This window comes from Triticum dicoccoides, chromosome 3B, assembly GCF_002162155.2.
Source record: "Triticum dicoccoides isolate Atlit2015 ecotype Zavitan chromosome 3B, WEW_v2.0, whole genome shotgun sequence".
Taxonomy (NCBI): domain Eukaryota; kingdom Viridiplantae; phylum Streptophyta; class Magnoliopsida; order Poales; family Poaceae; genus Triticum; species Triticum dicoccoides.
This window is the reverse complement of record NC_041385.1, coordinates 99,160,070-99,187,513: the sequence shown is the minus strand read 5'-3', so window position 1 is coordinate 99,187,513 and position 27,444 is coordinate 99,160,070. Positions and strand designations below refer to the sequence as shown.

General features: G+C 49.2%; 1 long non-coding RNA gene and 1 pseudogene across 2 annotated transcripts; one reads left to right on the top strand and one right to left on the bottom strand.

Moving 5' to 3' along the window:
* The first annotated feature begins 12,850 nt into the window (after positions 1-12,850).
* On the top strand, positions 12,851-13,516 carry LOC119280917 (annotated as a pseudogene).
* A 5,532-nt stretch (positions 13,517-19,048) lies between these two features.
* Positions 19,049-21,457, bottom strand: LOC119275007. Of its 2 annotated transcripts, XR_005135402.1 has the most exons (4): positions 21,087-21,457; positions 20,774-20,861; positions 19,516-19,651; positions 19,049-19,308 (listed from the first exon to the last, which is right to left on the bottom strand). It is a non-coding gene; the product is annotated as an uncharacterized LOC119275007 (long non-coding RNA). The 2 variants fall into 2 exon arrangements; XR_005135401.1 differs by having other exon boundaries at positions 19,049-19,651.
* Between the last annotated feature and the right edge of the window lie 5,987 nt (positions 21,458-27,444).

Below are 27,444 nucleotides of genomic sequence, written 5' to 3'. Positions count from 1 at the left end.
AAAAATGCTAAACGTACGGGCACCTACAGGCCCGTACGAGGACCTTCCAACAAACTAAACACTGCCCCCCTCCCTCCTGATTTTCAGGAGGTGGGGCCTACTTTGACAATTAAAATCCAATCACAAACTTCCACGTCACATTATTTTCAAGTCAACCTATAAAAGCCTGTATAATCCTGTACGGGTAGCATTATTGTTTGGCGTACCACGCCCCCACCACGAGACTATAGCTAGCGCTGCTAGCCACCCTGCCAGCCTACTGTTTGTGATAAGTAAAAGAGCGCGACCTACCTGAAGCGAGTCGGTCCGGTTTTCTCAGGGATTTTTTTTTGTTTTCTTTTCTTTTTCCTCTCCATTTTTTTCATTCTTTCTGCATTTTTTCTTTCTTTTTATTTTTTTTCTTTGGTTTCTTTTGTTTCTTTTTCGTTTCCTTTTTTTTTCTTGTTTTCATTCTATATTTTTTGTACGTATATGTTAACAATATTTTTCTAATAAATGTTAAAAAATCCAATAAAACTTAATCTTTTTAATACATGGTCACCATTTTTCTATAAATATTTTTAATATTTTTTCAAATGCTTGATTAAAATTATTCAAATACAAGGTTACAATTTTTTAATATATGGTCAAACTTTTTCTACAAACCTTCTAAACTTTTTCAAATACTTTATTAATATTTTTTAATACAAGATTAACATTTTCTAATGCATGGTCAACCTTTTTCAAATGCTTGGTCAACATTTTAAATACAATATTAAGATTTTATGAACACATGGTAAAACAAATTTGTAAACACATTTAATATTTTTCAAATACTTGTTCAATATTTTTTCAAATGCTTGATTAACATTTTTATATACATGATCAATTGTTTTCACTATTTTTTTAATACATTTTTTTTTAGTCTTCTTTTTTTTTAATACATGATCATGTTTGGAGACGGAGTGTGCGGCCAGCGCATCGGCCGTCATCCTCGACAGCTTCGGCGGCCCGGAGGGCGAGGCGGTGGAGACCATGGAAGCGCTCCTCGGCGACGGCAACTGCAAGCCCAAGGTATACCCAGCGGCCCGCTGGCTATGCTTGCGCCAGGCAGTTTTGAAGTACGCATGTATACCAACCAGCAATTATCCTCAAAAAAAAAAAAAAACCAACCAGCAATATTTTAACTCCACTAACATAGATGGCCCCCTCGTGTTGGCAGACTCTATATATGTAAGCCATGGCTGGGGCTGAGGGTTCCCGTCATATTGCAATCATCTTATATGCAAGAGAAAAACCTCAATAGGAAGTAAGGTGTTACCTCCACCGTTGAGGGGCCGAACATGTATAATTCTTTGTGTGTACAGCCTATGCATCTTCCGTAGGCTGTACCCCTCTACGTTCATACCCCTATACTTATTCTCAGAATTATATCCACGACACACGCTTCGTGCCCTGTTTACTTGTATTGACGTATATATTTGCAATGGTGATGTGTACGTAGATGCCATGCCACGATAGAACTAATTAAGCATGAACCTGACTCCGTGTTCAACAGTATGCAAGATATATAGTACGATGCACACTCCATATTTACCCTAGCCCCAAATGTGGTGGTTTTGGGTAAATAACTCATATTTACGAGTTATTTACCCAAAATCACCACATTTGGGGTTAGGGTAACAACTTGATACCACATATGAGGCAGGGCACAAAAAACCATCATTTTTGTGCCTAACGAATAACACAGAGCACTGATAGTCGGATAATCTCGCGAAAACAGCCAAACTGACCGGTTGGGTCCACCTGTAAGGCTGACATGGCATGCCTACGTGGAAATTTTGCTGACTTGGACGAGTGTCCCGCATGTCAATGACTCAAGTGTTTATTTTTTTTCAACTTTTCTCTTTTATTTCTTTCTCCTTTTCTCTATCGGCATTTAACCGAACACGTTGTGGGCGCTGAACCACGGCCATCACCGGCGCCGCCACCATAGAGGACGTGCACAGCGACAACGCCTACCCAGGCCGTCGAGCCGGGAGACCAGCTCCCATCTACGGGCCGCGTCGTGGAAGTAGTGACTGTCGGAGGTGGACGAGGACATGGCCGACGCGGGATCTCGCCAGAGCTCTGCTTGCGGCCCCGCTCAACGCAGACAGCAAGAAGGAGGTGCCTCAAATCCTTACTTCGCTGTCAATGGCGCCGCGGCAGGGAACGAATGGAGGAGGCACGAAGGCATCGAGCGGGAGCACCATCGGCAGCAGGTCGTGCGGCCTGCTCCGCGCCCGCATCGTGCGCTCCCTCTGCCGTGCGACCCCGGCTCGTTGCTCCCAGTCACGAGCGCCGCTAGCGTCTTCCTCCGCCGTCGTGGAGCTCCACGCCGCCAACACCATCCACCGCCGCCGTCCAGCAATTGGAGCGCCGCCGCCATGCGCCTCCCCTCCTTTTTTCTCTTCCAGCCAAGTAAGGCGGGCGACGCGGACGAGCACTTCTCCACCACCAGAGCGTGTTGGCCTTCTTTTTCTCTTACGGGGGTGTGGTGACCTGCACAACTCCTAGCCGCCGCCGGCGAGCTCCTCTCCACCTTCCCTACCGCTCCCATGCTCTGCGTGACCTGTTGAAGAGATGGGGAGGAAGAAGGCAATGTGTGGATGACATGTGGGATCCTCATCCAAGTCAGCAAAATTTCCACGTAGGCATGCCACGTCAGCCTTACAAGTGGACCCAACCGGTCAGTTTGGCTGTTTTCGAGAGGTTATCCGACTATCAGTGCTCTGTGTTATTCGTTAGGCACAAAAATGATGGTTTCTTGTGTCCTGCCTCAAATGTAGTATCAAGTTGTTACCCTAACCCCAAATGTGGTGGTTTTGGGAAAATAACTCATATTTACACGACAAATGCTCTGCATTTCGAACTCAAAAAGAAGCGAAAATAATGCAAAACACTAGGGTAGTTAACAGTCTCTGCCGCCGCTGATTCATCCCCGTCTTCGCGTGTGTCGGTCAAGCTGGTCGCGAGGCCCTGACAAGGCCGCTACGGAACCGCGTGGCCTCGTCCACCATTGTCAGCCGTGTACTTGAGGATTTTGGACAGCACTTGACGATTGGTCGACCGTGACCCGTGAAATGTACACGCGCGTCTACTTTCATCATTGTTGTTCCGACTTCCAAGCTTCCTAAACGACACACAGCAGGCAGTTGGACAGTCACTTTTACATGCATGCACACTTCCGACTTCACAGTGTACCGCGGCAGGAGGGCTTGGCCAATGCTCCACGGCCCTGGTCTACAAGGACATCGACCGCCAACCACGGCTCTGCGAGTAACACACGAGGCGCCGAGCCGGTCCAATTACACGGCGGAACCGCGTACGTGGCTGGCGTCTTCGGCTGCAGACCCAGGGGTCGTTGCTTTGGCGCGACACGCGTCCATCATTTGCTCCTCTGCACAAAGTAGTAGTACGATCCACGTTCCAGTTGGCAGGCACGAAGCCAATAGTTCTTCTCTGCCTTGCAGTTTAGTGAGGCATTCTTTCTCGAAAATGATAGATGTGGAACGTTCAAGATTTGACCATGACAAATCGAACATTTTCGAGACAATTTTAGTGACACGGGGATGGCAAGCTTAGTTGACATGTTGCGTGTTAGATATCAACCATGCACTTGTTGTGTGACTCCTGTTTCTACGCACGGATCATAACATCGGCTCAAGCATAACTGCACAAGCAAATTAAATACTCCCAATCAGGCGGCTAGGTGATGGCTTTTTCACTGCTTTCGAAATAGGCATTCACCTTGCTTTATAATAAAGCAAAAACGACCGAAGTGATACAAGGTGGCGAAAAAAAATCCTCTTACAAAGCAAGGTGGTCCAATTACAACAGCAGAAACTGTACTGCAGTCTGCACACCGACAGCCATGGATTCGACCATGCATCTCGCCTTAGCCAACATGTAGTAGGATAAAAGTTGTACACAAATTTGCATGCCTAAAAATATCTACAAACGCCCCTATAAATAGATGTTGTACGCCGTTGAGCAAGCATCAACCTATTGCAAGCCACTTGCAGAATGACTCCAACTAAGCAACACCACCTCCATGTCCTCCTGCTCCTCCTCATATGCTCCTCCTCCATAGTTGTTGCAGCCAAGCATAACACCGCTGTCCTTTGCCACCCTGATCAAGCTTCTTCCCTGCTCCAGCTAAAGCAATCCTTCATCGACGTCGATGCAAAGTTGGCTTCATGGCGAGCTGGAAGTGACTGCTGCCATTGGGAGGGCGTCACCTGTGACAGGGACTCTGGGAGAGTCATTTCCCTAGACCTTGGTGGGTTTAACTTGATGAGCCGTCATCTTCACCCTGCAATCTTCAACCTCACATCTCTGAGGAACCTCAGCCTTGCACACAATGACTTCGGCACTGCCACCCTCCCAACTCACGGGTTCGAGCAGCTCCCAAATATCATTCATCTCAACTTCTCCTCTACCAGTTTTTTCGGCCAGTTTCCTGTTGGAATTGCCCGCCTCAAGAACCTTGCCACTCTTGATTTTTCTGATAATTTTGACTTATATCTACAAGAGCCAAACTTCCAGACCTTCATGGCAAATCTAAGCTATCTGAGGGAGCTCCGGCTTGATGCAGTAGACATCTCCACCAGCGGATCAAATTGGTCCATTGTTCTGGCGGACTCTGTTCCTCAGCTGCAAATTCTTAGCTTGTTTCTGTGCGGTATGTCTGGCCCTATCCATCATTCTTTCTCGAGGCTTCGTTCCCTAACGATTATCAATCTCAGAAACAATGAGAGGCTCACTGGCAAAGTTCCTGAATTCTTTGTTGAATTTTCTTCCTTGAGAATTCTTGATATATCAGGATGTTCTTTTAGAGGGCAATTTCCAACAAAAATTATCCTGATGAAAAGTTTGAGGGTGCTAGATTTATCTGAGAGCCCTAAACTTTCTGTGTGCTTACCAGATTTCCCAGTTGGAAATAACCTGGAGGTGTTAAATCTAGCAGGGACCACTTTGTCTTGTGATATACGGTCGTCTCTTACAAATCTCAAGTCTTTGAAGAATTTGGGTCTAAGCACTTCAGAAGTTTCCATGGAGCTCTCTTTGATTTTTTTTTCTTTTTTTCGAAAAGGGGGGCTCCCCGGCCTCTGCATCAAAACGATGCATACGGCCATCTTATTAAAAAAAAGGCAAAAGTGCCAACAAGGTTCCACAGTCTCCAGCTAAACCAAAAGGAAAAAAGAGAAATGCAGCTCACACAGAGCTCCAAGCGGCTAGATATACAGACTAGCCCAAAACAGATGCCACAACCGGCTGGCTAACAATAGATAGGGAAACTAATTGCCTATCCTATTACATGACCGCCATCCAAACCGGTTGAAGATATCCCGAGCGACCATCTCCCAATGGATAGATCCAGTAACCAAATGCTCCCTGGCCTCCATCGGAGTGAGTAGCGACCATGAACGGATCAGTGCCGTAGCTCGGAAAATAACCTGCAAAAAATGAATCCGTGATGTTCTGTTAAAAACCAAATCATTTCTGCAATTTCAGATAGTCCATAACAAAGCGCAAACTCCAACCCGAATATGTCTTGTGAGAACAGGCCCAACCCCATGAAGCCATGTCCCAAATAAAGCAAAGACAGAAGTCGGTGGAGGAAGATTAAAAGCAATATGAATCGTCCGCCAAAGAACTCTAGCCAACGGGCAATCAAAGAATAAATGCTTAATCGTCTCATCCCGATCACAGAAACTACACCTAGTAGGACCTGTCCAATTGCGTTTAATCAAGTTGTCCTTTGTTAAAATAACTTGTTTATGGACAAACCACATAAACACTTTTATTTTTAAAGGCACCTTGACAGCCCAAACAAACTTAGAAGTTGGAATATCAGTCGAATTAATAACATCAATATACATTGATTTAACTGTAAATACTCCAGATCTAGTCAACTTCCAACGCAATACATCGGGTCGGTGAGAAAGTTGAACCTCCATTAGTCTCCTTACTAGATGAAGCCATTCTTCCCAACGATTGCCCGCTAGCGACCGTCGAAACTGAATATTAAGGGGGATAGATTGGAATATCGTTGCCACGAACACCTCACGTCGTTGAGCAATCCGATATAAAGACGGATATTGAATGGCTAAAGGTGATTCACCAAGCCAAGTATCCTCCCAGAAACGGGTACTTGTACCGTTTCCAATAACAAATCTCGTCCTATTGAACATAGATTGTTTGACTTTCATTAGTCCTTTCCAGAAAGGCGAATCAGTCGGCCTGACTGCGACCTGGGACAATGTTTTAGTTTGGAGGTACTTGTTACGAAGGATCTGCGCCCACATGGCCTCAGTCCCGGCGGACAACTTCCACAACCACTTACTAAGAAGACATCTGTTCTTGACTTCAAGATTTTCAATACCGAGACCCCCTTGGTCTTTCGGTCTACAGATGATGTCCCATTTAGCAAGCCGGTACTTTCTTTTAAGTTCATCACCCTGCCAAAAGAAGCGCGACCGATAGAAGTCCAGTCTTTTCCTAACACCAACTGGGACCTCAAAGAAAGATAAGAGAAACATAGGCATACTCGTGAGCACCGAATTAATCAAAATCAACCGGCCTCCGTATGACATGAGCTTACCCTTCCAACAGCTCAGTTTTTTCTCAAAACGATCCTCGATGCACTTCCATTCTCTGTTTGTTAGCCTACGATGGTGAATCGGGATACCAAGGTAAGAGAAGGGTAAACTCCCCAACTCGCACCCAAACAACTGCCTATAAGACTCCTGGTCGTCTTTGGCTCTACCAAAGCAGAACAATTCGCTCTTATGGAAGTTAATCTTTAACCCGGTTAATTGTTCAAACAGGCATAACACAAGCTTCATATTTCTCGCCTTGGCCAAATCATGCTCCATAAAGATGATTGTATCATCGGCGTACTGAAGGATGGAAACACCTCCCTCCACAAGATGAGGAACCAACCCACCCACTTGACCATTTTCCTTAGCCCGGCCTATCAAAATTGCTAACATATCCACCACAATGTTAAACAGGATAGGGGACATCGGATCTCCTTGTCTTAGGCCTTTATGTGTCTGGAAATAATGACCTATGTCGTCATTCACTTTAATTCCCACACTCCCTTTTTGCGTAAATGATTCGACCTGTCGGCGCCAGGCTTCATCAAAACCTTTCATACGCAATGCCTGTTGGAGGAATGGCCACTTAACTTTATCGTACGCTTTTTCGAAATCCACCTTAAAAATTACTCCATCTAATTTTTTGGAATGGATTTCATGGAGCGTTTCATGAAGGACAACCACCCCTTCAAGGATGTTCCTGTCCGGCATGAAAGCAGTTTGGGATTGCTGCACCACAGATTGCGCAATCTGTGTGAGCCTATTAGTTCCGACCTTGGTGAAGATTTTGAAACTAACATTGAGGAGGCAGATCGGCCTGAACTGCTCAATCCTCGCATCATCCATTTTCTTCGGAAGCAAGGTGATAGTTCCAAAATTCAAGTGAAATAATTGAAGCTGTCCAGAGAATAGATCATGAAACATAGGTAGTAAATCCCCCTTAATAATGTGCCAACACTTTTTATAAAACTCAGCCGGGAACCCATCCGGACCGGGAGCCTTATTGTTTTTCATTTGTGCAATAGCCTCAAACACCTCCTTTTCTGAGAACGGGGCAGCCAGGATATCATTATCAGCAGCAGTCAATTGAGGCACGTCCTCAACCCTGGACTCATCGAGGGACACACAATTGGCCTCCGGCGGTCCAAATAGCTGTCTATAGTATTCGGTAATATAGGTTTTGAGATTATCCTGCCCTAGAATAGTACCCTCATCCTGCTCTAGCTGAAAGATCCGCTTCTTTCTGTGTTTACCATTAGCAATGAGGTGGAAGAATTGAGTATTCGCGTCCCCTTGGACTACCTTGCGGACCTTGGCACGCAAAGCCCACTTCAATTCTTCTTCGCGGAGAAGTTCTTTCAGCCTCTTCTCCGCCTCATTTTTAACTTGGAGCTCGGTAGGCAATAACAGCGCAGATTCAGCTTTTACGTCCAATGCCTGTATAAGAGAGAGGAGTCTATCCTTCTCAACCTTATACACCCCACTTAGATGCTTAGCCCAACCCCGTAAGAAGCTTCTCAAATGCCTAATTTTATTCTGCCAGCGCTCGACCGCCGTCCTTCCTCCAACACCCTTAGCCCACTCCCTGGCTATGATGTCTAAGAATCCCTCGCGTTCGAACCAGGCCATCTCAAAAGAGAATGTGTTTTTGTTTCCTATATGGTTCGGCTCCCCTGAGTCCACGAACAAAGGTGTGTGATCAGAGATTCCCCGCGTGAGAGCTTGCACCGTAACAAGAGGGAACTTTTGTTCCCACTCCACGCTGGCGAGAACCCGATCAAGCTTCTCATATGTCGGGTTTGGCAGAGCATTAGCCCAGGTAAACTGTCTACCAGTGAGCTCTATCTCCCTTAGATCTAAGCTTTCAATAATAGTATTGAACATAAACGACCACCTGCCGTCGAAGTTATCATTGTTTTTCTCCTCTCTCCTTCTAATGATATTGAAATCATCCCCGACCAAAATCGGAAGCTGTTCGGACCCACATATCCGAACCAGATCCGCCAGAAACTCCGGTTTAAGCTCGGGTTGGGCGGCACCATAGACCGCTACCAACGCCCAGTTGAACCCATCAACTTTAGACCTAACTCGAAACTTTACCGCGAAATCACCCATTACTACACTCCGGACTTCAAGGGCATCACATCTCACACCCAGTAAGATGCCCCCCGATCGACCTCGTGGCGGGAGGCAATGCCAATCAAACTCAAGACCACCCACAAGAGAGGAAAGAAACTGCGGCGCAAAATTATCTCGACCGGTTTCCGACAGAGCAACAAAATCTAACCGATGTTCCAGAGAAGCTTCAGCAAGAAACCTCCTTTTAGCCAAGTCTTTCAGACCTCTGCTATTCCAAAAGATTCCTTTCATAGTTTATCATGGAATTTTTTAGCAGTCTGAATCCTAGCACTCCTACGAACAGCAGAGTCGGGATAAATTTTTCGTTTCCACTTACACCTTAGCTTGGGGTGCTCCTTCACCCGGTCCTCATAACCGGGCTGAACGGAATTGCTATCTGCATCATCTAAGGGCACATCCTCGCCCTCCGACTCCTGATTAGAAGGTGCTAGGTCCGCACATAGATTATTTAGCACTTTTATCCCTAACTCCTCAATTTCCTCATCATTCATGGGCTTGACCGCAGCAAGATGACTAATAGTCTCTAAGGCCCGCTCCGCCTCTAAATCTAACATATCATTCACCGAGTTGGATATTTCAATATCATTAGCGCCAAGAGAAACTCCTAATTGGTTTGCATTATTAACAATCTCCTCAGGAGCAAAATGCAATAAAGAATTAGATATGTTAACGGACATACCAGTATATATCGCAGCATCGTGAAGCTTGGCCGCCCTCATAGCGCACCGCTGCAGCATATCGTCCACCTCCAGAAGGTCCAGAACACGGGCACTGGTCCGTCTCCCCGTCGAGACCGGGTCTGGGATACCGCCGAAGGCAACAACCTCCTCTCTAGAATGGGAAAGCTGCGGGCTCCAGATGCCCTCAGACAAGTGCCCGGCGGGTATGGCAAGAGGCGGGATAGCTGGGGCCACCTGCCCACTCCCTCCTCCTGCACCGCCCACCGGCTCAGAGCGAAGCGTCGTAGGGGCGGTCCTCCTGACCGCAGACGATGAAGGGGAGTCTAGGGCCACCTGCCCCAACCCCTCCTCCCCGGGCGTCCCGGGGGATGATGGCGCCATAGCCAGGGCCTGAGGAGGGGGAGCCGAAGCCACCTGCCTCGGGCTCCCACTCCTATCGCTGGCGTCCCCCGACATGGCCGGTGACACCAACGTCTGTATAGGTAGGGAAGAGGACAAGGCCACCTGCCTGGACCCCCGTCCCATAAGGCCCACCTCGGTCATAGATGACAATGTCGGAACCACCTCAACCGGTATAGCAAGGGAAATAGGAGCGACCTCCGGCTCTACATCCCGAAGTGCAGTCTCAGCAGAGTCCAAAGAAGGAAGTGTGTGCTCAAACTCATCATCAGCCTCTACCCTATCACTCCATAGCTTGGGAGGCGCAGAAGCAGGCTCAAAGGACCCAAACCGCAGGGTCGTCGTGGGTACCGAAGGCGGAGTGGAACCAGCTCCGGACCCCTCCCCAGGCAACTGAGCATCAGGACGAGATCTGGTCGAACCCTCTCGAGCAGACTCGTCTGGCGCCCCCGTGGCTCCTGCACCACCATCACTCTCGTGCCTATCAACATCATCCCCAGCAACCTCGTCAGCGAACATCTCAATGTCCTCAAACTCTATGTCGAGCGGGAATACCTCTCCCCTATATGTCCAGTGAACGACATCAGGCACGAAGTCAACATTCAGAACACTCACCAATATCCGAGCCACTCCATGAGCCCGAGGGAAAGCCATATCTAGATAGTACATAATCTTTCATCATTGAATGAACTGCAACTTTATGGAGGAGAAATGGAGAATACAATACTATCTTGGATAGGCAATCTTACACAATTGACATACTTGATGCTATATATGGCTATGATTTCTCTCAATCAGTGCCCTCTTGGATTGGCAATCTAGCAAGTTTGGAAGGTTTGATAATTTGGAATTGCAATTTCCTTGGGACAATACCTTTCCAGATTGGCAGTCTTGCGAATTTGACAGTATTGGACCTCTCAGATTGCAACTTCTCTGGTTCAATTCCCTCAACAGTTGGGAACTTGGTCCAACTTGAAGATTTGAATCTTGGGGGCTGCAACCTTTCTGGTGAGATCCTAACTAATGCTTGTTTCTCTTCCTGCCTAAAATCGAATGACAACACAGTTGATACACTTGTTGCATCTATAATTTATACTTTGATAAGAGAAAGTTCTTTTATTTCATTACTAAAACCAATGATTGGAAATATTTGAAGGATTCAACTCTAGCATTATTGGTGATGTGGGAAATTTGGAAGCACGGGAACAATATTGTCTTTAACCAGGCTTCTCTCTCAGTTAGACACGTCATGCATAGGGTCTTGGAGGAGTGCAAGCTGTGGATAGTAGCTGGGTTATTTAGAGGGGATTTGGTGAACTTCGTAGTGGAGCTAACTAGGTAGGCTAATAGTGAGTAATCCCTATGTAATTCAGGTGGACTTGGGAGAAATCCCTTGGTGTAATCGGTGGATGGGCATATCGCTCTTTCTTCTATGAATTTATGATAAGCATGCTTGTACATATTTCAAGAAAAAATAAATCTAGTATGGTACCTAGAAATACACCACAAGACATATCGAAGTCTAACTTGAAAAGAAAAATAGTCATTATGTGGACTACCTAAAACAATTATATTAGTGCATGTATTTAGTGAAAAGGTAAAATATTTCAGTACACAATATGTTTTGCAATGTTTGATAAGTTGTGAATTTCTCTGATGTTCGCAGAAATATAACTATTAATGGGAAATATTCTTTCAGCTTCAAATATGCATTGGTATTATATTTTGACTAATAGTACCTACCATTTTCGTGCAGGTCAAATCCCAAAATCTTTGTTTGCTCTTCCAGCACTGAAATCACTTACTCTAAGTTCAAACCAACTTTCCGGTGCTCTGGAAGACATTCCTGCCCCACTGTATTCACCCTTGCGTTATATTCACTTAGACCAAAATGAGCTCACGGGTGCAATACCCAAATCATTCTTTCATCTTAATCACCTCAAATATCTCCATCTTGACTCAAATAGATTCACAAGCACAATTACACTTAGCTCTTTTTGGAGGTTGAAGAGCCTTAGTTCGCTGCGTTTGTCTAACAACTTGTTATCAATTGTGGACGAAGAAGACAACATAGTAACCTCTCTCCCAAACATCAACGACTTAGAACTTGCATCTTGCAACCTCACCAAAATTCCTCGAGCACTGACATATCTAGATAGAGTTGAATATCTCGACCTTTCGAATAATCAAATTCATGGGTTTATACCAAGTTGGGTATGGGAGAATTGGAAGGACCAGCTTCAAATATTGAACCTCTCTCATAACATGTTTACTAGTTTGGAGAGATCTCCTTTTCTTGTTGATATGCCATATTTATTCACCCTCGATCTTAGTTATAATAGACTTGAAGGAAGCATACCAATACCAATAATATTACACCTCTCATCGGTATTCATCTCATCATACATAAAGGTTGTGTTGGATTACTCGAACAATAACTTCTCTTCCATATTACCTGACTTTGGAAAATATGTAAAAAACGTCACGTACCTCAATTTGTCCAACAATAAATTAAATGGCCATGTGTCATCCTCCATTTGTAGTGCCAGCAAATTAAGTGTCATGGACTTATCATACAACAATTTTCGTGGTTTGATCCCATCGTGTCTGATAGGAAGCGGAAATCTGAAAATATTGAAATTGAGAGAAAATCAATTCCAAGGAATGCTACCTAAAGATATTAGAGAAGGATGTAAGTTTCAAACAATAGATTTGAATGGAAACCAAATTGAAGGTAAAATACCAAGATCACTATCAAATTGTCAAGACCTAGAGCTTCTTGATGTTGGAAACAATCAGATTCTCGGTTCTTTCCCATCTTGGTTGGGTGTTCTTCCACAGCTTCGAGTTCTAGTATTAAGATCCAACCAACTCAATGGTTCAATATGGGATATTAAAGGTGACTGTACAATCAACAAATACTTCTCAAGTTTGCAAATACTTGATTTGGCCTCCAACAACTTCTCTGGAAACCTACCAAAAGGATGGTTTCATAAACTGAAAGCGATGATGGAAAATGTCAGTGACGAGGGACAAGTTCTAGGACATGAGACAGATTCAAGATCAGGATTTTATCAAGATACTGTTACCATCACTTTCAAAGGGCTTGATCTTAGTTTCATCAGAATCCTAAGCACTTTCAACGCAATAAATTTCTCAAATAACTCATTTGAGGGTCATGTTCCGGAGTCTATTGGAAGACTTGTTTCCCTACGCTAACTTAACATGTCATACAACAAGTTCACCGGACAAATTCCACTTCAGTACAGAAACTTGTCTCAGCTGGAGTTAATGGATCTCTCTTGGAACCAGATCACAGGAGAAATACCGCCAGAGTTAACCTCGCTTACTTCTCTTGAGTGTTTGAATCTTTCATACAACAACTTGTATGGAAGAATCCCGCAAGGCAACCAGTTCTCAACATTTTCCGACAGTTCATTTGAAGGTAATGCGGGCCTCTGTGGAGTTCCACTCTCCAAACACTGTGACAATCAAAGTTCAGTTGCTCCAACTGAAGTGGCTCCTCCAGAATCTAACAGCTTGTGGCAGGACAAGCTCGGTGTTATCCTTATGTTCGCGTTTGTTGGCTTGGGATTTGGAGTCGGCTTTGCACTTTCATTCTTGCTGCGACTGTATTGCCGCATGGAAGGATGGGTCTGCAAGCAATCATGAATCCCATATGTAACAATATAGAACTTTTACTATGCACCGTATTATTTCTTCCTGAAAAAAGATATGCCGTGGGCATATGGGTTGTACTTTTTTTCGAGGATGCATATGGGTTGTACTTGGTAGATGAGACAACTTAAATAAGCCACTTTTCTGCGGCAGAAGTTACTTATCTGCCTCCTTCCGTTGCATTGGACTGCCTGCATTGATCGATCTTATGTTATATATACAATCATCACACATAATATGCAGTGTGTTAACTATTTTCCTGAGAATAAGATATTCTGAATGTTTATGTGCCGCACTTGTCAGATAAGAGTATATAAATCCATCTTCTTTGGTATTTTTCCATACACGATGCTCAAAGATAACAACTAAACAAATGAAACGGCTGATTGCTTTAGCGATTTGAACTTTGCCTCTGAGGCTTTGTCTTCCTGAAGAGGTACCCGGGCTAAAACTGAAACACACTTAGCGTCGGCAATACAGCTACGAAGCTGACCGCAGCAATCTGAACCAAATATCATCAGAACGAGCATTCAGAGTGGCTTCCACAAGCCAAAAATGCAAGCGGTTGCTCAGAGTAGGCGACTTCGATCCTGGCCCAAAATGCATAAACCGGAGGAGCCTTGCCCAAGCATAACAAAGCAGAGCAGTTCAGCGTCCTGGTAGCGGCCCAGCTGATTCATCGACGTTTTGTTTTTCTTTCTTTCTTTGAGAGAGCTAGTTGCCTCGATGCTGTCGAGCGAACCCTGCTCGGGTGCTGGCAGCTACCGGATCTGCCAGAGGAGGACGTGACCCACTAAAAGAAGAGAGGGTGTAGCCCGTGCCCGCGCTGCGACCAGAGGAGCCGGGCGGCAGGAGGCAGTGCCACCGCCAATGGAGGAGGCGGGGTTGGAGTGCGTGGCTGCGGCGGCGGTCAATACCAGCAGGGAGCACCCGACGGCGGCCTCCAACTCCCGGTCCAATGTGATCCGCGAGTATCCCAAAATCTGGAACATGGGTATCCCCAATTCTGATCGCTAATTGCTCCGTCATTTTCTTTAGCTGGATTGTTTGAGATATTTTCACTGTGATGAACAATTTATATATGGGTGCTTCCTATCTTGAACCTTTATGTTTTACCTTAGAAAACTTACCCAAAACATTTATCTACCACAACCACAAACCAAACCAATGGGTTCAGAGATTGGGCATAGCCACTTCAAGTGTATCTACCACAACCACAAAAGAACACTAAAATAGGCAGAACCGCGACCAACACTTGATATGCTGAATCGGTCATTGTTTTTGCTTACAGCCTCAGAAGTGTAAATATAATACTCCATCACCTTCTTCTGTGGTGAAACAATATCTGACAAGTCCCTTCAAGGATAATCTGTACAATACAGTTAAACACAAACTGCCATGCTATACCATTGTGGCATTGTAGTTCACTATCCAAGGAGCCATCATTCATCCCCAGGTTCACAAAGACACCACACTATCCAAGAATTGGCTAAGTAATATGCCGAGGGTTTTATAACTTCATAGGTACAACTAAGGCTCTGTCTCTCTGGACCAAATGGCACATACAGTAAGTACTTCATGAGACCATTTATCTTACAGAGCAACGGTAACCTCCAAATTTTCAGAAGATGTCGTTCCCTATGAGTCTCTCAAGCTAAAACAGAAACCTTAATATCCTTCTTCCTTCAGGCTCCAGATCAGCCAAAATTAATATGTGTAGCCTTTCCTAATGTTTGCTAAACTTTTTTGAGCGTGAACGGCAGGTGCTCTGCCTTTGCATTATAGAAGAGGGAAAATGGTCTCTTGCCTTTGATCTCTATGTGCAGGATCGTTCTTTCCTTCCCTCGAAGGAAAGGCTAGCCGCCGCCTCCTCCTTCCTCCACAAAAAAGTTAGGGTTTCTGCCTCCCGCCGTTGCCGCCGCAGGTCCGCCTCCTCTCCGGTGGCCCTAGGGCCATGGGGACGCGGTGGATCTCGGCAAGGGCCGGCGGGAGGGCTCCGTTTTTAGTCGTTTCTTTCAGTTTTGCTAGGGTTTGTGTCCTGCTCAGGAAGACGAGACGGCGGCGGCTCCCTGAAGATGGAATAAAGGTCTCCCCGCCTAGTCCCCGTTCAGGCGGCGCGTCTAGCACCGTTGGTGGGCGTGTGGAGGTGTGTCTCCGGTGGATCTATCTTTGGTGGATTTGCTCGGATCTCGTTGTTGTTCGTCTACGTTCGCGTGTCTTCGGATTGGATCTTTCTGATCTACGTTATTCTTCATCTGCGACGGTTGCTGTTCTGGTGCGCTGGTCCTACAGGGCCTTAGCACGACGACTTCCCAACTGTCTACTACAACAAGTTGTGCCCGACTCCGGCGATGGAGGGGCGATGACGGCAGCGCGCCTTCGGCTCGCTTCAGTGCTGGTAGTCGTCGCTAGGTGGTCTATGGATCTGGATGTAATTTTTATTATTCTGGTATTTGTTGTACTGCCATGATTGAAGATGAATAGATCGGAAATTTTCTCGCAAAAAAAGGGAAACCGGACCCGAAAACCATACAACGCGCGGTTAATATGGGAAACCGGCAAAAACCACACCCAACAACTCATGACACATCATCTGTGCCGGAAACAAGAGCCCCTAGACCTAGGAACGGAGGCCATGCCTTGTATCCAACAAAGACGAACTCCGCAAACACCCACAAACTCTCTACAATGGCAGCACACCGAAGTGCACCCTCGCAACAGAAGTGGTCAAGCATTGGCCTGAACTAATGCGCGCACCGCCTCGATCGCCTTGGGCGTGTGTTCCTTCTTGTACATCTGCAGATAGTGTTGCATCTTCTCATTCAGGTCTTCTTCAGATGCTTTTCCTTTGCTCTTGAGTGTTGGAACCTCTCCAAAGGCCTCCGCCCGCCTATACTCCGCGCGCTTGGCTACAGGAATGTCGCAATCTTTGTTTTTCTTGTCCAAGCGGCAGCTTCGTCGCTCTAAGAGAGAAGGGGCAGCCTCTCCCACCTGCAAAACTTGCGGCGAGCTCGACACAGTGAGAGCAAGCTCCTCGAGGAACTCCCCCCCACGGAGAGGAGGCTCTCCCAAGAGGCTCATTTGCATCCATCTGGATCAGCTCCTTTGAAGGCTTCCCGGTGCAAGGAGCACTGGAAACCTTCGGCTCCTCCAATGTCGACTGCTCAACAAGCTCTACCTCAGCCATAACCATGTCAAAACAAGAAGACACCTTGGCCCGCTCCTCCACGCCTTGACTCACCATCCCGGGTAGGACAGAAGCTAAGTCAGGAGGATCATCCTCGAGCATGACCTTTTCCAAGGCAGGCGGATCATCAACGGACTGAGCCTTCTCACTCAACTCAGCTGAGCAGCCAGCCACAACAAGCGCACTGCAATCCTCACCAACGGCCACAGCAGGAGGAGCAGATTCAACATTGGCAAGGTCTTGGCTGCCCCCGATAGCTTCCATAGGTTCCCATAGGCTTGAGACTTGAGCAGTCCAACTCTCCACAGCAGCAACCAAGTCTTGAAGAGGCTTGAACAGCACCTCAAGACGAGCAGCGAACAAGGCCTGTAGCTCAGCGCCGAGCGCCTCCGCCTGAGCTGCAAGGAGAGGCCGCAAGGGCTCCAAAATAGCAGGAGGCACGCCGGGGTCAGCCGCCGGCACGACACCATCAGTCACAGGGCTGTCTTGATGAGAAACCACCGAAGCCCAAGTGCGACCAGGTCGATGAAGTGGGGCTGGAGGCGATCCGCTGCAGGGGGAGGCCGCTGACGAGGCCCGATAGGCGCGAGGGGGGACAGCGAGGTTCTGAACCGGCAGGATGCCGTGCCAAGCACTCCCGCTCGCGATGGCCGGAGTGGCCACATCCCAAGCACCGGACAAGGCCGCGGCAGCCCGTGACGAAGTGGTCCGATGCCAAGCACCGAAAGCAGAGGCCAAAAGTCCTCTGCTTGAAAGTGCGAGGCAGTCCAGCATCCTTCTTGGGAGGGGGAGCAGCCACCTTCTCCAGGCTCGGGCGGCGCCGTCTCCCAACCTCCACCCAAGCCGGGGCGGCCGGGGCCAGAGCGGCGGGCGTCGGGGTCGGAGCCGCAGGGGCCGGAGCGGCCAGGTCCGGGGCGGCAGGGGCCGGAGCGGCCGGCTCCGGTGCCGGAGCAGCAGGGCCGGAGCGGCCGGCGTCGGGGCCGGAGCAGCAGGGGCAAAAAGAACGACCGCCGGAGAGGGGCACGGGTCGGGATCCGGGTCAGGGCCTTCATCCCCGGCCGGGCTGGGAGGGGGAGGGGGAGGGGCGGTGGCGACGGAAGCGACGGGGGCTACGGGGGCCATGGGCGAGGGCGGCGGAGGGGGCTGCTTGGTGGCGGCGGCGGCCGCCAGCGGAGTAGCGGGAGGCTAGGGTTTGACCACAGCTATTCCCTCTAGCAACTTATGTTTGCTAAACTTATATCCCCTAAAACTCAACTCTATTTCTACTAATCTACTACCTCGGTCCCATAATGTAAGACCTTTTTTTGACACTAGTGTAGTGTCAAAAAACGTCTTATATTATGGGACGGAGGGAGTAATTAATTCCAGCTCTTAAAGTAGAGCTTCTTTACCAAACAAACAATGTAGCTCTCCCTGTTGTAGATTCCTGCCACTACAGTACAGTCACACATTAGCTCATGTAGCTTGCAACGGGCCTACTGGGTACTGGCAAATGGACCTTGACTCATTGAAGGTACCAAATCACTCTCTAAACTTTGAATTGGTCCAAGTCTCTGTGATATGACAACAAAACATCCAGCTGACAGTACAGCCACCAGTAGCGTGCACGCCAAGGTACAGCCCAGCACTACTCAACCTCACCTCCCACACAAACCTCAGCCTCGCCGCTAATGACTTTGGCCTGATCAGTCTTCCTAATTTCAGGTTTGAGCGGCTGACGGAGCTCCTCACTCTCAGCTTCTGATGCCCTAAAATTTACTTTTTGGTGCCCTAAAACTGCTTTTGAGTGCCCTATTTTACGTCACCTGTTAGAGATGCTCTAAGTTGTTCCCATGACAACCGATGAACTGGTCTATGACAGCAACAGTCAGCATGTACGTACTTTACAGTGATCAGTTGAACTCACGGCGTCACAAGTGTAAATACACAATCTCCATCACCTTGTTCCGCGATCCATTGTCAATTTCTTACTACTTTTTCCAAAACAATTCTAGAAAGTAGAGCCAAACACAACTGGCCTGGCATGCGTAGAAATATCTTCCCATCATAATATTCCTACTAGCGGGTAGTGCGCGGCGGCACGCCGCGCCCCGTTGTTTCGTTTGAGATTTGTTTTCATTGAGTTTTTGAGAATTTGTTCCACATTGTGATGTGAGTATCTTTGTAGTGAGTAAGATAATAGTTGGGCAATAGTTGTTTCTAGATATAGTTTTTATATTCGTGACTCGCTGGTACATTCATGTGCTGTATTTGGCTTAAACTTGTATGCAGGTTATTGAACACGTTTTCGTTTTGCATGAAAACATAGATATTTATGGATATAGTTATACATGGTTTCAGCATTAGTGCTACATCCTTAAGATACATGATGGTAGGCGAGACTACAAGTTTACAATGGTACCATTGCCTGTATATTCTATAGGTAGAACTGAGACGTCGATCCTCCAGCTGGGTCAGTCTCTATGATCTAGTGGTACAGTGCTGAAGCTACCTCTTCTCAAGAGGCCCTTGGTGGCTTGCTTCCGGTGTATACCATAGGCTCATTCCTTTGGTGCTCTTCCTGGCTAACATCGGCAAGATATCTGGAAACTACAGACAGCTTTTTTGTACCATTATGGAAATGAAACTATTAGTATCAAGATTATGTGGTTCTCTTCTCTACAGTATAATAAACAGAGGTTACAAATGCATTAAGAAAAAGAATAGTCTTCCATTACATGTTCTGTACCACAGCTATAAGCAATGCATGAGATATATGAAGATGCAAAATTCCTCGAAAAAGAAAGATGCAAGATGACAAGACTACCTGCTATCGTGGTCTACCTTGGATAGTGCATTACGCTTCTGAAGTTGCTCAATTTGGTTTCCCATCTCAGCTTTACGCTGACTTGGCATGTACTTGTGTCAACCTCCATGATCACCTACTTGGTTTCTTGAGTAAACTGGAGATGGACACAGGGTTAGAACAAAAAACATAAACACGAAATTTCAGTTGGAGGAGAACGGTTGATCACTGAATAAAATTTTCTGGAGACAATGAAACTTTAAACTGAATCTGATTTCTGAATCTAAACAAGAAACCCGAGATGGGTACAATACATTTCATGGTTAATCCCATGAAACAGATACATATAGCTCCCCCGGCCCCAATTCAACTAATCCGAAGTTCAGCTAGTTAGAATTGAACATTATAAACCAGGTTATGCTCTACGCAAGAAGGCCGGAATCAAAATAAGAGCAAGTATAAAATGTAAAGAGGAGCAAGCAAGTCATAGATCCTGTATAATATTGACCACCAGTAAATTCTACAAAATGCATCATTTTTTGTGTGTGAGATCGTCAAACCTCACTACAAGCTGAATAAGCTAGAGTTGGTTTGGATCTATACACCACAAATTAAAATTCAGATGAGAAGTAAGATCATGGAACTTCACTAAATCGTGTGTATTTAAATTAAGGCACTATCCAAGTTCTTGTCCAAGTATCACATCCAGACCACATCATGGAAAGTAAGAATCAAAGTGGCGAACTGAACTGGAAATGCGTTGGACCAGGGTAGAGACTGTAAGAGGCTGAAGGTGCGAGGGCAAGGAGAACAGAAAAATCAAGATAAATGAAATATTAAACCTAGGTCTGAACTACACTGTAATAAGCCAAACATCCTCTCTAGTTATAGATCAAGGTTCGGTTTTTGTACAAGGAACAAAAAGGGAGATGCAATAATGAGTCTATGGTACCTACTGTACTTCGCGGTCTTAATTTTTCTGGAGAACATCCTGGTGACTGGATCAATCAGATAATTATCATCTGAAATCACTTCCACAATATCTGTTACAACAAACTAATGGTGTTTAAAATAATTATTGTGCAGATGTATGTCTGATTTTGATTTGAATCAAATGTAACATAGGCATATTGAATCATGAATCATATATGCATTGCTGTGCCAAAGGAATGTGCAACTCAAAACAGATCCATGGGCCGATAGATAAAAAGAACAGGGAGAGAATATATATATATATATATATATATATATATATATATATATATATATCAAAAATTACCTGAAGTCCTGGGGGAAAAGCAAAGACAGGGAGCAGCTCGGCCCTGCAACTGCAAGGTTATGCGGCTGGCTCGGCAAGACAGGTCCTGCTGGAAAAAACACAATAAAAGATGATGATATATAGTGTACTCTGTACTCATGTCTGTTTTTTTCAACTGTGCTAATAATGGAATTAAGCTACTTCTGATTCCTAGTATTAGTGGCAAAGAAATAAACATTACATACTACTATTGCAAGGCGCCAAGCCGCAGACTCGGCTGCAATTGCCTGACCCTGAAGAGGCAGCGAGCGCTCATGTGCGTGTAGAACAGTACCTTCTATCACGCGTGTGGTTTCCCGAGCACCTGCGCGACTGCACCTGCGCCCCGAACCTGCCCGACCACGGCCAGCTCCTGCTCCACTAAATCTTGCGCCGCGTAGTCGTGCTCGAGGTCGCCGCAGCCTCCGCAGTCCAACGCTCACATGCACCACCACACGCACGCGCACAAGGAAGACCCGCCCTTGCTGCCGCCACATCACGCACGCCGGCCGTCCGAGAGGCACGCACGATCAAAAAGCACTTCCGTCGCTTCCAGGCATAGGGGCTCCCGCAGGCTGTGCGGGCTCATGAGGCTGGCGATGCTTAGCTCCATGGCTGCATCTCTTCGGGCGTGCCTTTCGGGCCTCAGGCTAGAGGTGGCCGCTGGTGGGGGTGTGGGCGCCGCCGGAATTTGGGAGACGGACCAACGACGCTGCAAGATGAGAACCTAGGCAAGAAAGTGTGCCTTTTATAAAGTCGCTGTCGGGGAAACTGATCCACGAATACCTATGGGACCGGCGGACCGAGCCCCTTTCGGTTCGGTGGGGGGGGGAGGGGGGGGCCGGAGATCGCACGAAGAGCAGATCGAGGCGAAGCACACGAGCGGTTTACCCAGCTTCGGAGCTCTCCGGAGAGATAATACTCCTACTGCTGCATGTCTGAGTGTATTGAGTTCTTGCTCGGGAGCGCTGAGTGCTACAGTACACACCAGCTGCTAACAAGACCGAGCGTGAATGTTTTCTGACCTCGACCCCCCTCTACGTTGCGCATGGGCCTCCTTTTATATGCTAAAGGGGTCACCGACAGGTGGCAACGTAGACAAGGGCAAAAAATGGAAAAGGACTTGCGGTTGGTACAACAACCTGTACAGTGTATCATACCTAACCCCGACGTCAGGGGACAAAGGCATTAAATGTCCGTCTACATCGCCCAAATAGTGCAAACAGGGACCGTCAGGGACGCCACCGCTCGCCACGATGGCAATCTTGTCAGCGCCGCTTGCCACCGCGCACCGCTGGCTGCACAGCCTCTTGCCACGCGCGCCTGAAAAGGCCCTAGGGCGACACGTTGGTGGATGTGCTGGAGCGCAGGTATAGAGAGGTAGCTTGCCGCGGCAAGCGCCTTGCCGCGGTCATTGTCTTGTCGCGTCCGGAAACTTGTCGCTAACCGGGCCTCGCCGGGACACGTGGCACGTCGCGGCAAGTTCTTTGAGATGCCTTGGTTGGCCTTCCCGGCAAGCTCCTCTTGCCGGGGCCTTGTCTCCTTGGCGTGAATACTTTGTTCTTATGCCTTGGTTGGCCTTCCCGGCAAGCTCCTCTAGCCGGGGCCTTGTCTCCTTGGCTTGGATACTTTGTTCTTGAATGGCTCCACAGGAACCACGGAGGACCTTGGCGGTCACCCGGCAAGCCTTGCCGCGGGTGGCTGCAACCGCCCGTGCACAAGTTCGAGATGCTAGGGTACCCCTACTCTAGTACACCGACAGGAGCCCCCGGGCCTGGGCCACACACGGTGCCGAGCGCTGTTGGGTCAGGCCCAAAACAGGGCACGGGCACGCGCGGCCTGGGTTACGCCGTATCTTTCTCCGTATCCACCGCGCCCTCCCTGAACGGCACGCGTTGAATGCGGCGTCGTGAGAGAGATCGTGGGTGGTTTCTTTATTCGGAAGGACGAAACATCCGCCCCCTCCCTCTTTATAAGCAGGGGAAACAGGGGCAGTTCGCCCATCTCGCCGGTTGTTACTCCAATTTCACAAATCTCCGCCGCTCCCCCTTCTTCCCGAAGCTGAAAGAGAGCAGCGCTCCGCCCCCCATTGCCACCAGCACCACCAACGCCGTCGATCTCCCCCACCACCTCCGCCATGGCTCCGAAAGCCGACAAGGGGAAGGGCGTGAAATCGGTCGAGGCGCAGCGGCTCGCGGCGCTGCGAAAGGAGCGGGCCATCTTCCCCCCTTAGCTTGCCGCGAAGGAGCTGAGGGAGTACTACTACCTCTTCTGGTCGACGGAGACGCGGGCGCATCCGCGCACGAAGGTACTCCCGACTGCCGCTTCGGAACTGGCTCCAAGCGGATACCCCTTCTTCGCGCTGTTCTTCTACTGCGGGCTCTGCCCACCCTTCTCTGAATTTTTCTGTGACATCATGAACACCTATGGGTTCCGCCTCCTTGACTTCACCCCCAACGCCGTTCTGACCATGGCAGTTTTCGCACATCTCTGCGAAAACTTTGTCGGAGTCCATCCAAACGTAGCTCTTTTTCGCCACTTCTTTATGCCCCGAGTCGAGAGAGGAGAGCCTTTATCCGGCGGAATCGCCTGGATCTCGAGAGTCGGCAAGAAGGAAGCTTATCTGGAGGGAGAGCTCCGCAGCAAGTGGGAGAAATGGAGAGCAGAGTGGTGCTGGATTGTCGAGAAGAACCCGCAGCCATTTACCGCCCTGCGACAAGCCCCAATAGCGCGCGAAACGATTGGAGCAACGTGGCCCCGGAAGACGATAGGCTGAAGATTGCCGTCACCCGGATCCTTCTCCTCAGGCTTGCCGGGCTCACCATAGGCGCCGTTGGCGCAGATTTTCTTCGCCGCCGCATCGCCCCCTTGCAGGAGAGGAGGAGACCCGCCTGGGAGTTCCAGAACTCGGCGGATATCATGAGGCTGCGCCCGGGCCTCAACTTCAACTTCACTGTCCTGGAGCTGGACGCGATGCTCCTGGAACTGTTCAAGCACGATCCTCAACATCCATTCATGTTGCCGAGGGGTGTGGTTCCGTTGTGCAACAACTCGCTCGACCGCATCCGTGCAATGATGCCGCTGTGCGACTCGCATGGAATTGTCCCAACTTGGCAAGAGCCGGCAGACGCTGTCGTGCAGGAGTTCTTTGACGGCTTGGTTGAAGTGCCGGTCCGCTCCGACGAGCAGAAGAGCCTTACTCGCGACACCACCGACGCGGAGATGCAGCACATCGCCACTAGGCTGGAAGAGGCGGCGCCAGCCGCTGCCGCGGGTGAGTTTGGATTCACCGTGGAGGAGGCAGAGGCAGCAGAGGCAGCAAGCCTTGCCGAGCGCGAGGAGTTTGCCGGCGAGGAAGAGCTTGTCGGGCCCGAAGATGAGTCGAGCGAGCCCGGCGAGGGAGAGCTTGTCGGACCCGAACCTTCAGACAGCTTGCCGCAAGCGGAGCCCCCAGCTCCACCAAGAAGGCGTCTCCGCAAGGCCGTGGACGTAGCGGGGCGGCAGATGGGTCAACAGCCGTCGTGCCGCACGACACGCTCTACCGCGGCAAGCACTGTTGCCGCGGGAGCGCCTCACGCCGCTGCGGCAACTGGAGCGGGGTCTTCCCGGTCCACCGCTACTGCTCCTGCCAAGCGGATAAGGGAACCTACTCCTCCGCCTCGTCGCACCGGAGGCGAGCCGAACTTCGATCTCTCCGCGCTCAGCTCCGACGAGGAAGAAGAAGAGTAAGATTCTTTGCTGTTCTTGTAGTTTTTCAATTTTGTTGCTTTGTCTTGTATCTGATTTGCTTCATTCTGACCCCATTCCTTTTCAGGACGCTGGCCCAGAGAGCGGCGAAGAGAGCCAAGGTCCCGGTGATTGTCATCAAGGACGAACCCACTGCGACAGCCGGGGGTGCGTCCGAGACCACCTTGCCGGACCCGACAACTATTCCCCAAATCAGCCCCCAGCGCAGCCCCCAGCGTAAGTATATGGTTTACTTCCTGCTGTTCGGCGCGCATGGATGCTCTTTCCTTGCTGATATCTGACTTTGGTTTGTGTAGGAGCAGAGCAGCTTCACCAGGAGTGCCTGGAAGCCGTTCCCGAAATGCCATCTGCTTCAACTACTCCGCCAAGGGAGGATTCCCCGGCAAGGGAGCGTCCTCCGGCAAGGGAGAATTCTCCGGCAAGGGACAGTTCTCCGGCAAGGGACAGCACCAGCGACCCTCCGATGGTTGAGGCCACGACTGCTGGTCCTAGTACAGGTAATCCTCTTGCTTGGAAACTTTCCTTGGGTTCTTCTTCTGATTTTCTTTTTGGATATTGGCTTGATTCTTCTCCTTTTTCCGTTCGTCAGATCCATCTGCCACGTAGCCGATGGAAACCGAGGTCGCCGGCGAGGAGAATGAGCGCAGCAATACCGACGACGTCGTTGCCACCGAAGGAGAAGCCGGCGCTGATGATCCCGCCGGCGAAGAGGCCGCCAAGGCTGCCGCCGCAGAAGCTGGCGAGGGATCCGGCAATCGCACTGACGGCCCTGAGGCCGCAGGAGCGCCAGGCGCTACGCCGACCGCCGATTCCTCCGCCGCTGCTGCAGCGCCAGGCTCCGAAGAGCCCCAGCCCGACGCCTATCTGAAGGCCGTCGACGGCATCTTCATCAAGCTCCCCTGGGCGTCAAGCTCCAGGGCGCCGGTTGAAGGAGAGATGTTGGATGGAGAAGTGCTTGCCTCCGCTGGGCTGACGCTGGTTGACGCGCCAAGCAGCAGCAACAACGAGCCTGAGGAGGAGCAGCTGCTGCGGAAGCTGTTATCGTTCTACCGCGCCCGACAAGCCAAGCTGGTATCCCGAGAAGCGCTTGTCGCGAAGGCGGGAGTGGATATCGAGAAGCGCGCGGAGGAGCTCCGGGTTTTCAGGCAGGAAGCTCTCCGGGCCCTGGCAGAGGAGCGGGAACAAGTCGACGAGGAGCGAAAAGCCTTCCTCCTTGAGAAGGCTGAAGTTGAAGAGCGACAGCGGCTTGTTGCCGAGAAGCTATCTGCGCAGGAAGGCGAGTTGGCGCAGCGCAAGGTCAATGTTGACAGCCACGAGGAGGAGCTTGCCGCGCGCGAGCAAACACTCGGCGGGGCTCTCAAGGAAGCAAAGGATGCCGCCGCAACTGCCGAGGCCGCCAAGAAGGAGATGGAGACGAAGATGGCGCAGCTGGAGGCCGATCTCAAGGCGAGCGGCAAGGAGCTTGCTGCGCTCAAGCGTGAGCGGGAGAAGGACGCCGCCGCTCATGGCGAGCTGCAAGGTCGTCTCACTGAGAGGAGCAAAGAGCTTAGCACCGCCAAAGACTCCAACGCGGATCTTGAGTTGAAGCTGGCCACTTTGACTCAGACGCTGGACGACACCAGGGAGCGGGAAGTGGCCTTGTCGGAGAAGATCAAGGCCGACGAGGCGCTGCTGGCGAATGCTACCGCCGCCCATAACTCCTTTAGGGAGAATGTGGAGCACTAGACGGAGGGTTTCGTGGATGTCGCCGCAGCCATCGACAGGGAGCTGGCGCAGCTGGGGATGGAGGATCTCGGGTACTCCTCCGATGAGCACCTCCAACCCAGCGCCAAGCTCAGCTTGTTCTTCAAAGGCGTGGCGACAGTCCTCCAGCGACTCCGGGAGAAGATCCCAAAGCAGCTGGCTGACGAGTCGCGCAAGATCTGCGCGGGGGCTCTCCAAAAGGTGCTGGTGAAGGTGGCCTTCCGCAACCCAGGCCTCAACCTCACCAACGTCCTCAGGACCTTACCGCCGGATGCTGATCTGGAAGCGCTCAAGACCTTTGTCGCACCCATTGTGGACAAGGTGAGCGGGATCAAGAGGGTTGAGGGCGATCGCGTAGATTAGGCCGCCCGTTTTCTCTTTTTCTTGTCGCTGCTAGTCATATTATGAGAACAATCTGTTAGAGCTGCGACAAGCTATCTTGTAATATGACTCTATTTTAATTGATATGTTATTTCCTTTACTTGATTCCTTCCTTTGTATGTTTTTGCCCTACGCTTTTAGGGAACTTGTCGGCGCAGGCACCCTTGCCGCGAGCGCTGAGTGCGGGACGTCAGCAGCCTGCTGGCGGTGCCGCTGCCGACAAGAAACCTTGTCGCAACTAGTCGCAGCTCACTTAAGTTGTTGAGCGGACTCGAAACAAAGTAAGGGCGCAACTAGCTATGAGTTGGTTCCTCCGCGCACAGATTTTCCATACAAAGCAGGGTCGTTCGAGGAAGATAACTTAAAATTTTTAACTGATTGCTCAAACTTTGGCAACTTAGCTTTTCTGTCGTTTGCTTTCCGGTAAGGCGAAACTTCCTTGAACGACGCCTGGTCCACACCATTATCTTCTCCTTTCCCCCCGGCAAACTTGTGGGCGAGGGAACCTTTCTTCCTTTGAGAAAGAGAAAGAAGAGAAAATAATGATACGGAGCCTTACGGCTCGTTATTGCTTACCGGTGGTAGGCGCTGCACAAAGTGTCAGATATATGCATGCAAAGAAAAGTAGAAAGCATGAAATTGACAAGATGTGCGGAGCACATGAGTTTTACTTATGCACGGGATCTGCGCCCGGCTTTGTACAAAGGTTTACATGCAACATCGGCAAGACTTGTACAAAAGGTGGTTGCCGGAACAGGTTCCGGCAACCGCGCCTTACGGGT